The sequence below is a fragment of the Mauremys reevesii genome, linkage group 13 (genome assembly GCF_016161935.1).
Source record: "Mauremys reevesii isolate NIE-2019 linkage group 13, ASM1616193v1, whole genome shotgun sequence".
Classification (NCBI taxonomy): domain Eukaryota; kingdom Metazoa; phylum Chordata; order Testudines; family Geoemydidae; genus Mauremys; species Mauremys reevesii.
Window position 1 is genome coordinate 26,514,275 of NC_052635.1, and position 13,919 is coordinate 26,528,193.

General features: G+C 44.6%; 1 protein-coding gene across 5 annotated transcripts in view; it reads right to left on the reverse strand.

Annotated features, from left to right (window-relative positions):
* Positions 1–13,919, reverse strand: part of PTPRT (protein tyrosine phosphatase receptor type T) — a 698,170-nt gene that overhangs the window by 152,166 nt on the left and 532,085 nt on the right. The gene's annotated exons all lie outside the window — the stretch shown is intronic.

Below are 13,919 nucleotides of genomic sequence, written 5' to 3' on the forward strand. Positions count from 1 at the left end.
GCCTTTCTCCGCACTAATGGCTGCATTCCGCTGGTGCTCTGTGGACCAGATTCTGATAATTTAGTCTGCAGTAATTCCACTGAATTCAGTGGATTTATTCCCGATATGCCTTGGTGAAAATGAGAACAGATTTCAGTCTTATGTATGCTGTTTCTAAAGCACTCTGGGATTCTTTTAGGTCAAAAAGTGCATAAATGTGTAACATTATCTTACAAAATATTACATGTATATGGTGAAATTAATATGAACAATGAATTGTAGTAATTGCAGCAACAGGCTCCAGTAACAAAGGTAGAGAGATGCATTAGGGGAATTCACAAGATAGAATTGTATGGTAGGAGGTACCCATGACTTTCATCCCACTATGCACCAAATGAGATGGTGGTGGTTGAAAGTGGTGATGATGAATGGCTTTTTAAACAATTTATGCTAAGGATGTATGAACTAGTTTGAATAAAATAACAGATTCATAATTTGGCATAATATGTACTTGTGCATATTATATATTTGCTGCTACCTCTGTTCTTTTGGGTTCTCTCCTGGAGCAGAACTTCTGAAACAATAGGAGAAAGGCTCTCACATTAATTCCTCCATGAAGAGTCTCCTCCTAACCCCCCAAATAGCTAAAATTGGCATTCACATTGAAGCACAAAAGAACATAAGAATGGCCGTACTGGGTCAGACCAAAGGTCCATCCAGCCCAGTATCCTGTCTACCGACAGTGGCCAATGCCAGGTGCCCCAGAGGGAGTGAACCTAACAGGTAATGATCAAGTGATCTCTCTCCTGCCATCCATCACCACACTCTGACAAACAGACACTAGGGACACCATTCCTTACTCACCCTGGCTAACAGCCATTAATGGACTTAACCTCCATGAATTTATCCAGTTCTCTTTTAAACCCTGTTTAGTCCTAGCCTTCACAACCTCCTCAGGCAAGGAGTTCCACAAGTTGACTGTGCGCTGTGTGAAAAAGAACGTCCTTTTATTTGTTTTAAACCTGCTGCCCATTAAATTTCCTTTGGTGCCCCTAATTCTTATATTATGGGAACAAGTAAATAACTTTTCCTTATTCACTTTCTCCACATCACTCATGATTTTATATATCTCTATCATATCCCCACTTAGTCTCCTCTTTTCCAAGCTGAAAAGTCCTAGCCTCTTTAATCTCTCCTCATATAGGACCCGTTCCAAATCCCTAATCATTTTAGTTGCCCTTCTCTGAACCTTTTCTAATGACAGTATAACTTTTTGGAGATGAGGAGACCACATCTGTACACAGTATTCGAGATGTGGGCGTACCATGGATTTATAGAAGGACAATAAGATATTCTCCAGCTTATTCTCTATCCCCTTTTTAATGATTCCTAACATCGTTTGCTTTTTTGACTGCTGCTGCATACTGCATGAACGTCATCAGAGAACTATCCACGATGACTCCAATGACGTGGGTTTCTATCCCTTGTAACACTTTGAATATTAAAGCAATTCTGGATATTCTTTCTATCTATATAAAAGTCTAATCCCAATTTGTATCCCATTAAACTCTTGATCTCAGTGATACCTTGTAGGAATTCTTGATGCTTCTAGCACAATTTTGCAGACCCAAGTAGGGTTGCACAGCATCCAGATACACTTGGCTTTGTTTTCTGTCACAAACAGTTAACAAAGCCTTAAGTTCAGCACTGCTACAACTGTGACAGGCATACTGACTGCTTAATACTACTCACCCATTTGACAAAGAAAGAGATACCACTGAAGTCATTTCACTTTTTGTCAGGGTATTCACATATGCTGCCCTCACCTGTCTACATGAGGCTAATTCTTTGTCTAGTTAGACAGGAGAGATCGATGCAAAGATTAGAAACAGCCAGCATCGTTCCAGTGGCTTTCAGAGGGTTATTGTTGCAGAAATATTGGTCTGAAAAACTTAACACACCAACATGCATCAGCACTTCCACAGGAAACACGGGTGGGACCAATAAAGCAGGCCAGAGAGATCAAACAGCTAACCTGCACATTTAGATTAATCACCAACTAATTTCTGGAGATACCTAGCACCACTCCCATGGGAAAGAAAGCCATCAGACAAATGCTGAAAAGCTATGGAAAAGGCTCCTAATGATGGACTTGGTAGGAGATGATCACAGAGAATATGAATGACACATGTATTTAGCACTACAGTTATCAGTGTGAATGCTGTGGTACACCAACCCAGTGTTCGGTAGCACTCCAGGTGCAAAACAACTCAAAGGCAGAGGCAAAGTGTGTGTGTGGGGGGGGGGGCGGGGAGGAGGCACAAAGGGTCATGTGCCTCCCCAGATTTGCTGCTTGGCTTGTACTGAACATGTTCAAACAACTGAGCATACTCAGTACCATCTGCTGAAGTCGCTGCCCTCACTCTGCCTCCCTCCCCCAGTATTGGCAGGTACTGTCATCTCTGCTCAGAGCCACATGCCATACATACTCCAAGAACCTTCATGCACCCCCTCAACACACTCCCATTCTGAACGAGCAACACAGGATTATTCCCCTACAAAGAGCAAAACGAAGGGTGACACATAAAAGGTGCACAATAGCTTGAACAGTTACAATAAGAGATGGACTCAATAGTTCCTAACCAAACCATGGGGGCAGAGTCCAGTAGTGGGATATAAAGGTACCTGTGTGATATGGGGCTCCACAGGTTAGTGTCTGAAACTCCCTTCAGTCCACCCTGTCCTGGAGGCAAAGCACGTGCCAGCCTGCAGACCAAACTTCTGTCCCTTCTGTGCCACAGCTTATTGATTTTATCCCAGACGGTGGTGGGGCTCCTCTGCATTGTCCTTATGCCATGTGCCATTGTCCTGTGCCTCATGCCTGCTGATCCCCTGTCAGAAACAGGCTCCTTCCTTGCCTGGCTATCAGACTGCGTGTTGCCTGGTCTTCCTTCCAGAGCCTGCTGCTCCTGCTCATACATAGCCTCTGGCTCGCCACAGAACTCGACCCCCTCTAGCCTCTGAGAATGCATCTACACAGCCCATGGCAGCAAGTCTCCTAGCCAATCTTGAGGCCAGCAGGGCTTGTGTTACTGCTCTAAAAATAGTTGTGTACACAGTGCTTTGAAGTTGCGGCTCAGACTCTGAAGCCAACCCCCCTTCCTGGACTTCAGGGCCTGAGCTACCACTTCAAAGAGCTGTCTACACAGCTATTTTTAGAGCACTAGCTAGCTCTATCGACCTGAGCTGGGAGACTCACTGCCACCAGCTGTGTAGACGTACTCTAAATGTTACTTCCTTTCCATGTTCTCTCCACCTTATGGGACCTTCTGCTGCAAGATGTTGCGCTGGGTAACAATGTCCTCTGCTGGCTTGGTCCGCTCCCTACCTTTTGGGGTGAGTGGAAGGTAATGAGCCAGTACATTCACTGTAGCACCTTTAATCTCCAATGATTCAAAGGCACTTTGCAAATCACTTCAACTACCACTCAAATGCAATCACTGCTGGCACAGAATGAGAGGACGTAAATAGCTATCCTGTATCCAAATGAAACTACTGTGAGAATTTTAGGTTGACTATGTAATCACCCACACTGGAATCTGGCCAGCACATCTGGGTTTATACCACAAATCAAACACAGTTATGCCACTTTGCTTCACTCAGGAGATGTAGTAGATGACACCTCCAAGCTGCACAATGCCCTGCCAGCTATGTGGCGAGGCACTGGTCCACAGCAAGTAGTGTGGCCTTGCAGAGAAAACAAAGGACTGGCACTCAGAAGACCTATTTCTTAGATTCTATTCCTGGCTCTGCCACTTGCCTCCTGGGTGACCATGGAAAAGTGACATCGCCTCTCCGTGCCTCAGTTTACCCATCCGTAAAATGCAGGTGATAAACCTGACCTGCTTTGCGAAGTGCTGGGAGGTCTACTGATAGAACGTGTTATATGAGAACTAAGTAATGCCATTATTGCAGTGCTGACTCATGGAAAGAGCTGCACCTGCTGACTCACCAAAAACATTGCAGCACCAGATTATTCCTTGGAGATTCCCCCTGTCCTAGGACTGAGCAGGGCCAACCGTTTGCAGCTTGTCAGATCTCACAAGTTCACAGATTGGATGAAGAATACAGGATAAGGAAGGAAGGTGTGTTTCTCTTAGAAAGAGTACTACAGGAAAGGAAGGTGAGGAGTCCATAAAGAAATCTCCCCCAGGAAATTTACTGGCTCTTAGTCAGGTTACCAGGTGGACAGTAACGCACACCATTGTTATTGTTCTCAGTCAGTATCAACCAACACTGTTCACAGAGCAACCAATCCAACCAATTCTCACCCACCAGACATCTTCATAAGCCCAACAAGCAATGGGAAAACATGGTCTTCCAAATACCGAAAAAGCTCTGCTCTCCACAAAGAGCTCCCTGAGGCTTGTCAGACATGGCACATTAGTTAAGGGTCTGACTTTTGGGGAGGCGAAACTGCCCTGCTATGTAACTGCAAGGTCTTTCATTAAAAGGGGGGGGGGGGGGCAAAATTGGATTCCTTGATCAATTTTATAGGTTTTATACAGATAAAACCACATTACTTTACTTTAATAGAAGCGATTTAAAGTTTTTGACAGCTCTGTTCTAAATCACTGATAAAAGCACCAGCCATTATGGTCGCCACAGTATAAACACTGTGTGCAGAGGGAGAAAATGTGCTCTTATCATCATCTACAAGGTAATCTTTTAAACAACGTGTTCTCCAGTCGATGTGCAAGCATGAGAATGGATGATCGTCATTCCAAATCACAGCCTTGTTTCCCCACTACTGTGAGATCTTGGGACTCTGGCAAGCCTCTTTCCCTGCTCTAGCTTTCCTTCCACATTGTATGCAGAACAACTGGGGAGCCGAGCTGGGGAGCAGTTGTCCAGAAAGAGAGCCATTCACAGGGGCTTGAGTCTGGCTCTGATAGATTTGGGATGGGCATCGGGTGAAAGGAAATAGCTGTCACAGAACACCTGCCAAACTGCATCAGACCATCTGTCCATCCACTCTGGTGTCCTAACTCTTACTGCTTCCCTGAAAGGTAAAAATCCCCAGAATGCACCTGGTAACCAGCTAGTGGCCAACGCCGGGGGGGCAGCAAGTTTGAGGTATGGGCCCTTTAACAATCAGGGTCTTCCCCAGCTGGACTCTCCACCGAGGTAAAGCCGCATATTTCTGTCACCTGTTTTGGAGCTGATAGGGGAGCCTGGGCCATCCTCTTCAGCGGGCTTCTATCCAAGGCCCGATGCTGGGCAGCTAAATTCTGCACCTTAGGGTGCTAAGCTGCTGCTTCCCTGGATCACTTCCTACCTATATCACCTTTCCCCCCATGGGATAAATAAAGTTTCTGACTTTACAGTCAGTCACCAGTCTCTCCTTTGCAGGCTTCATCAGGTCTGTGTTGCCAGGTCTCAGGCAGTGAGAGCTCCTAGGCAGCACTTCCCCAGAGCTTAGAGCAGAGGTTGCTCCCTTCCACTGCCTGCCTCCTCTGAGCATGTCTGATTCCCTTTTTAAACTCCATCTCCAGCTTATGCAGGCCTTGCAGATGCAGCAGGATGAGGCCACCTGGGCCCAGGGCTGTTCCTTAATACCTTGCTCTCCAGCATGGGGTTTGTATACCCATCACAGAGAGTTATTCCTTCCTGACCCTACACTGATGCCCTTGCCTGACTTACTAACGTTTACAACAAGCAACATTTTAGTATCTACTTTTCCTTAAATAATACAAATGTGTTTATTATCTCCAACAACATTATTCCCCCAGGGGACAAGACAAGAAAGGTGGCAGTAGACATAGCCGATTCTGCAGTCCTGACTTCAGTAGGGACTTTTTTTTTTTTATTCTGGGATGGATAGAATGAGCCCAGGATTGGAAAGAGTATCTGGAAACTTTCACCTCTAGCTGTGGTCCAAATTACCAGTATGCAGAAGTCATTACCATCCAAACAGCTGTTTAGTGGGCTATGAGAAAAAGGATGATGGTGTCAGTCATCTCACAATGGACAGATCCCCACATCACTACACTCCCTCTCTCCATCCCCAAATGTCACCAGGCACTAATGGACAATGGCATCATTAGGGCCAGCTGAAATGCCATGCAGGAAGCATTGCCTTCATCTTTGCTGTCTCCATTCTGTGGACATCACAATTATGGTACTCTTGGGAATGGTATCAGAAATCAAAGACTCATCCAGCTGGTAGCACTGAAGCAGCAGTAGCGCTCACAGAAGAGCCGCTTTTGTGGGGAAGGCATCAAACATTCATGAGATTGCACGCAAAGGGCCAGGAACTAAACTCTGTCCTTTTGTTTGAAATATACAAACTTTTTGTGAACCTTCCTCTTAAGGTCCCCTTAAGGTTAAGGGAACTGAAAAGGCATTTTGGTTTGTGGTATGCTTAGAACATTTGCTCACAGGTATCTTCAGGAAGCACCATGAAGGGACTCAACATCAACTGTTGATTTCACATGGTAAAGTGTAGTTAAAGTGGCTGTAGACAGACACAGGGCCGGTGCAACCATTTAGGCGACCGCTGAGATTTCGGGGGCGCCATTTTCTTCGGCAGCGACCGCGGAGGCCGGATCTTTGGCCGCCCCGGTCGCTGCCGGCATTTAGGCAGAGGGAGCTGGGGCAGGGGAGCGCGGGGAGGGCTGCCTGCAGCAAGTACGCGAGGGGGGGGGGGGTGCGGCATGCAAGGGAACTCCCCGCCCCAGCTCACCCCTGCCCCGCCTCCTCCCCGAGCGCACCGTGGCTGCTTCACTTCTCCCGCCTCCCAGGCTTGCGGCGCCTAAGCTGATTGGCGCTGCAAGCCTGGGAGGCAGGAGAAGTGAAGCAGAGACAGCGTGCTCAGGGAGGAGGCGGGGCAGGGGTGAGCTGGGGCGGGCGGGTGGTGCCTCAGGGCGGAGGGTGGGGAGTTGCTGCGGGGGGGTGCAAGGTGGAAGTTTTGCCTAGGGCGCGAAACATCCTTGCACCGGCCCTGGACAGACATGAACATAGATCATCAGGTAATAGGCCTGCCCACCAGATAATTGTACCTTAAAATCATTTTGCTCTGCTACTACTGAAATATGTCAGCTCAGATTCCAAACTCTGCAGTAGTTATAGTAGCCAAAAAAACAAAACAGAAAACATATGACCCTGCTGCAATCTGACAGAGAAATCAAGGTGTCTAGGTAGCAGCTATTTGTGTATTAGTTTGCACAAATCTTGTTATTGATGCTTTTTTTTCCATTTAACTCCTGACATTAAATTTGGTTGTGCCTTTTTTACTCTGATACTGTGGCCCAACTTTCAAAATAAGAGGGCTTTTATGTGATGTCCAAACTCGCATATAAATACTCAGACTGGCACTTGAAGATATACATGCCTTTTTTATGATTAAGTATTGATTTGGACAGGAGATTAAGGCCCCAGAATTTGAAAATTCTGCCCTGTATCTTTATTTTGGTTTTCTAAAGCACATATAAAATCCTGGCACAAGGGACGGGGTAAACAAATAACTGAGCCCGCAAAAAGCAAACCTTCTGGCAGCCTTGTACTAAAACAAAGGTTAGGGACATGCAATGGGATCCAGGCAATGGAAATTTGATTGCATAGCCATTAACAATTTAATACATAGGTGTACATTTTCCCCTTGTAGAAAGTCTGATGGAATGTAATGGGATAAAACCACTGGATTCTGTAAGAATGTGGCAGGGTTTTATAGAATTCACTCCAAAATCCTACAGATTTCATTAACAAATTATATCCATCCTACAGTGTGCTTTTTAACCATCCCATGCAACTTCACAGAAGGGTGCTCCAATAAATTCTATAGGATGGTTAATAAACCGATAGAAAGGTTAGCATTTTGCCCGTTAAAAAACTACAAGAATTAAATGCATGAGAGTCAAAAAGCCAGAAGCAAGAACTTACTTTTCTGAGCATAAATTGCATCTGCAAAATGTAAGCCTACAACCAAACTGTGGGTCCAACTCCCAAGTACTTGCTTCTCCAGCTATAGCTATAATTAGATAGCTAGAGGCTCAGGCATTCAGATTTCCAATTGCAGTCTGTTTGTGGATACAAAGTATGCCTGCACATTGTGCAGGTGTAATTTATGCCTCTAAAGGGGAGTAATTTCATATATTTTAAAAATTGACCCATAATATGCTGCCCTTCTAGAGTACCTTTAATGCAAGGGTCTCAGATATACATATATTAATTCATTAAAATCCCCACCCCACCCTGGGAGGTGGATGCTGGGCTCTAGCATCCTGCCCTGATGGTACCTTTGGTGATTTAGGGCCTGATCTTCAGCCCATTAAAATCAATGGAAAGACTCCTATAGATTACACACTGGGCTTTGGATCAAGCCATAGACTATATATTGTGTTTGAGTAAAGTTTACTTTCAGAAAACATTTCCATGAAAAAAATACAGCAGCATTAATTTACTTTTGGCACCAAAATACACACTGTGGCAGCAGGTCATTACAGGGGGTGGTACAGGGCCAGGGGGATGTAAAAGGAAGCATTTTGCCCAAGCAGAAGACTGAGATATCCGACCTTTCAGTCCCCATCCTCAGTGCAAACCTCCACAACACCTTAAAAAGACGAGCTTGGGAACCTAAATTCATAACTTTGCTAGACATCAAAAATCACTGACTTAATAAAGAGACTGGATTTATGGCTCATTACCACAATTTGTAACCACCGACCCTCCTTTTTCCTACAACGAGGTGTTAACTGTCCATTTCATCTTGAATGGTCTCTTGCAACATGTAAACTCAGTGATACTGGGAGACAGGCTCGGAGCCCCAAGTAGCTTTTTATTGTGTCTCTTGCAGCTCTTTATAGTCAAACAGTGTGTTATTTAATTATTAATCAGTCTAAGTTATTAACCCGTTGGGATGCTTTTAGTATGTTATTAACCAACTGTAGAATATTTGGTCAGTCATTCTGCTGTAAGAATAATTTAGATTAGATTGGATAGAGTAAATGAAACAGTGAATTCACATGACTGTGGCTCTTTTGGGCAATGTTGATCACTAATTTGGCTCCTGAGCTACTGAGGTCAGAGTATCATTGTGGTAACTCTTATCTGTTCCACCCTTGTATTTAGCGGTGACACTCAGAGTACCTTTCCCAGACCTGAAGAAGAGCTCTGTGTAAGCTTGAAACCTTGTCTCCTTCACCAGCACAGGTTCCTCCAATAAAAGATAATACCTCACCTACCTCGTCTCTCTAAAATGCAGGAATCTGTCAAAAACTACCTGCTCTGTGTTTACAATAAAAGTGATAATTTGCCCTTCATCAATGATCTCAAGGTGCTCGCATACCATGGTCATGAGACAGTATGAGAACCTGAATAGAAAAAAAATACACGCTAATTAATCCTCACACCTCTGCCAGGCACAGTAGGTATTATCCCCATTTTATGGATGGGTAAAGTCAGGCACAGGGAAGTTACAGTTACGAGTGATTTACCTAAGATCACACAGTATATCACTGATGGAACTTGAAAAGGAACCCAGTATTCTCGGCCCCTATATCCAAGCCCCAACTACCAGAGACCACTACCTCTCTAATGCAGCTGGGAGTCTTCTATTCTGAGTACACCGAGCAATACTCACTAACAATAAAACCAGCAGGTAAATGCTGGGATATAGTGGGATTGTGCAACTTCCCCATGACATTATCCAAGGGTATATTCCACAGGGAGATGAAGGGAGGGCAAATAGTGACTGCATGGTCTTTCACAGGCAGGGAGAGACAACGTTCTGGAGACATTCCAGAGCACAACGGTGACTTCCACAAAATGCACCTGGAACAGTCTGCCTATGTGTTGCTCATCCACCACACCACTATGAAAGCGACTCTCCTTAGAACCCTGGCAAAATAACCAGCAGTAGCTACTTATAGGAGAACTTGCCAAATATCACAGTTAAAACATGCCAGGGCTCGATCTCTTTCTTAAATTGTCTCTCTATACAAGTAATAGCTGACTGGTATTTTCCTCCAAACACCATTAACTGTGAGTAATCATACATAAATGTAGCAGATAGATGCCTTGTGTGCATCATGAGCAGCAGGGTCAATGACCTTCAAAATTGTCCCATGAAGTGTGTGCATTTGATCGAGCCGCACTTCTTGACATGGTCTGTTGCTTTTATGGGATATTTTATTGTTCCACTGTTTCCAGAGATGGGTTTGGATTTAAAAAAAAAAAAGGCACGCCGCTAAGGCTAAAACCCAAACCCTGAACATTTTTTGTGATTTAAGGAAGTTCAGATGCTCTCTTTTTTCTTTCTCTTGTGAGAATTGCAACAAATTGGCACCCTCTGGTTCCAGTGGGGTCAGGCAGTGGAACTAGTGACCCACCATGGCTTCCCCATCCCAAATGGACGCAAGAAATATGGGAAACGCAAGAAATAAGGGAAGCATCCCCCTCTTCATGGCATTCCCAGTGTCGTTTGGCAGACTCTGTGGGTCTGAACAAACATTCATGTATTTGGGTTCTTAAACCAATCCTCCAAATCTCTTGTGTTTTACTCATCACTAATTTTTACAATAGCTGGTGATTGAGCTCTCACCAGGGTGGATAGTTATAGTCAGAACTTTACAACCGCAACATTTCCAAATAGTGTTTGGAAGACCTTGTAACTAGGGTAATGTCTGTGGACTGCAAAGAAAAATGTAACTCCAGAAAACACGAGCTGGTTCTAGAAAGGAACCTGGTTGGGAGACTGAGCAGGAAGCTATGAACATATTTATGTTATTTGGATTATATATGCATCGTGATTTAAATTGCTTACTCGTCTGTATCTAATCTGCCTGGAAAGAAACCCAACAGAGGGCATTTCAAAACTGTACACTCCTTTGTCTTAGCCATATCCATAAGCCTGACCTGGCTTGGAACACAAATTAGATATAATAGCTGATATTCCCCAGTGGAAAGCTTGGTCCCTATCTCTCCAGTTCAATGTTGTTCCATGCTGGCAGATTAAAGATAATGACTGCAGACAGATACGGCTTTCACTGTGACAGGAGCTAATGTTAGTGGCTTCAGAGGTGTGTTTTCCCTCCTGAACCACCTGCCATCTGTTTAATCTGCAAAAACAAATAAAAAACAAAAGCAAAGAAAAACTGTTAATGTCACTTAGCACTAGGCATTAGACTGGGGTCTTGTTGGCATGCTCAGTGGTTTCTTTCGAGACAAGAAGTAAGTTTCAAGGACAACAAGAGCCGTGTTGTTCTTTAGACAAGGCATAGGACAAGAAGGGGCTCTGGTGGTATTTTAAGAGCACAATTCTGGGGCTGCTGCACCTAAGCTCTTCAATCCTCTTCATAAAAACAGTGGGATAGGCAAAGGTATGGATACATAGAGCCCTATCGTCAGCCAGCGTAAACTGGAGTAGCTCCATTGGCTTCAGGTAAACAATGCAGCTTTATAGCAGCAGAGAATCTGGTCTGTATTTAAGAACTCCCACTCCTCCTTCCCCTCTCCACTGTACAGAGTTGGAACTGCATGAAAAAGCATTTACTATTTTACAAGAATTTAGTTAACTTAATGCCTGAGAAGAGCACGAGATCGATAACATAATACAATGAAGGTTTCTACCCACAGAACAGGTACATCATGGCCAGATATATTGTAAACTACTGCCCACAACTGTCCCATCAACATGCTTCATAACTGAGTGGCAGGAAGCACCTGGGGGAGGGAAGGAGTTCCATCTCCACAGCCCACTGATTCCCATGCCCCTCTCTCGACATTGCTCAGCACAAGCCACGTTTCTGAAAAGGGCAAAGGTATAAAGGAGATACGGACTCTCACCATTTGATAACTGGACCAGGAGCAGGCAGATGATGTCAAAGCCTTCCAATTGCATAATCCCTTGGCAGGCCACGGTAAAATAACCTGTAGGCTTACTGATCCCAGTCACTTTTTCCCAGGATGTGCAAGGGATAGGAGTGCTGAGAACATCAAGCTAGATTACCTACCCATTTTGAGCACATTGCACTGTCCAGACAGTACAAAATTACCCTGCCATCTCACTTCAGCTGGCCAGCTATGAATTCCCCTGCAGTAGGGAGCTCTCAGCTGGTGTAGCTGGCTCCTACACACTGGCAGGAGTGGGTGTGCCAGGGGTCAAAGGAGGAGCGCTGGTGGCAGGACAGTGCATGCCTGCACTCTGCCAATTCTCAACTGGCATACAGGCATTCACGGTCTGGTCTAACATGCACCAAGGCTAGGGCGACTTCAAAAGCAGGAAGCCAGACTTGGCTCCCAGTGCTGGATCGTGGCCTCATCATGTCCAGCCTATTTTGGCACAAGGGAGGACTCAGGACAGAATATTCACCCTTTTGAGGGAAACAGCATCTTGCACCAATATCAACTTCTCCAGCTGCACAGGGATGTGTGCTGGCTGGCACTGAGGGAAGTCACACCCAGCTTCATTCCTGGCTGATCCAGCGGCCCTCCCCACCCATCCATTGCCTTTTGTTCTCTTTTTTCAGCACTCATGATATTGCCTTTTGTGCCTGCACCTTCTGCACATTGCCCTATTTTCTCCCCTCCTTCCTTTCTCACTGGTACGGTATCTCCTTTTAATTAAATCAGCCCTTTCTCATTCGTCATCTCTCCACCGACCCTCCCCTTTGCTCTCAAGATGTGCTGCAGAGGGAGGACAGGCATCTGATATGGTGTCATGGCTGCCGAGGCTTCCTTTTGTATTGTCTGAGTGTGTTTATGATAATCCCCTCATTCCACCTCCAGACACGCACCGGTAGAACAGCCCCCTTTTACTGGTTCCAAAAAAATTACACATTCATTGTGGAGGAAATTAACACCTCAAAGCAAACTAGAATTAGGAATTCTTCAGTTGTGTTTATGCTTTTTCAATTATGCCCTCTATAATTTTAATCACGGGAGCATTAATGTGTTTCCGGAATTTATAGACCTGTGGCATAATTAAGTCCTGACATTTTAAAATCTACAACAACAGAGCAGAGCAGAGCTTACTCGTCTTCCCTTTCATTTGCATTCATGTGCTACTCACAGACATGGAGGGGGCACCTGCTGTTATCACAGTGTCCAGTCCCACCTGCCTGGGGTCAGAAGAACTCAAGGTAGCTCAGACTAAAGCCCACACCCCATATCTAGTTGTAGCCCTGTTTCTTGATTTAAAGCAGAATCTGCCTGTTGTACCAAGCCTATGCACCATTTCTGAGATGGGAATATCTGCCAAGGGCTAAAGGACCACAATAGGCGATGGGATTCCCCCATTTGGGATAATGGAGAGTTTGTTTGAGCTAGGAACACGAAACAACTGTAGAAACTGCTTTTAAAGAGAAGCCTCTCAAATCGGCAGTTGTAGTTCTTTTCCCTACACCCTCCTTGTTTTACCAATTGACAACTGAACATGAGAAAATGATCACCAATCTGTGATTCTCATCTTAAAGTTCAGACTTCATTAACCTTTTGATTGCTGGACTTTAACCTGACAGCTCACCTGGGCAACATGAAAGATTTATGCCAAAAACTCATCTCATATCATTCTTCAGCCTTTATAAAAGCCACTACAAATTACTATGCTAACAAAGCTTCAATGTGCAGTTAATAAAACAGATTTTGACATATAAGATCACTTCTGTGGGATTTAATTCAGTGGCTCTCAACCTTTCCAGACTACTGTACCCTTTCCAGGAGTGATTTGTCTTGCGTACCCTCAAGTTACACCTCACTTAAAAACTACTTGCTTACAAAATCAGACATCAAAATACAAAAGCGTTACAGCTCACTACTACTGAAAAATTGCTGACTTTCTCATTTGTGCCATATAATTATAAAATAAATCAATTGGAATACAAATATTGTGCTTACACTTCAGCGTATAGTATATACCACAGTATAAACACATCAGTGTCTGT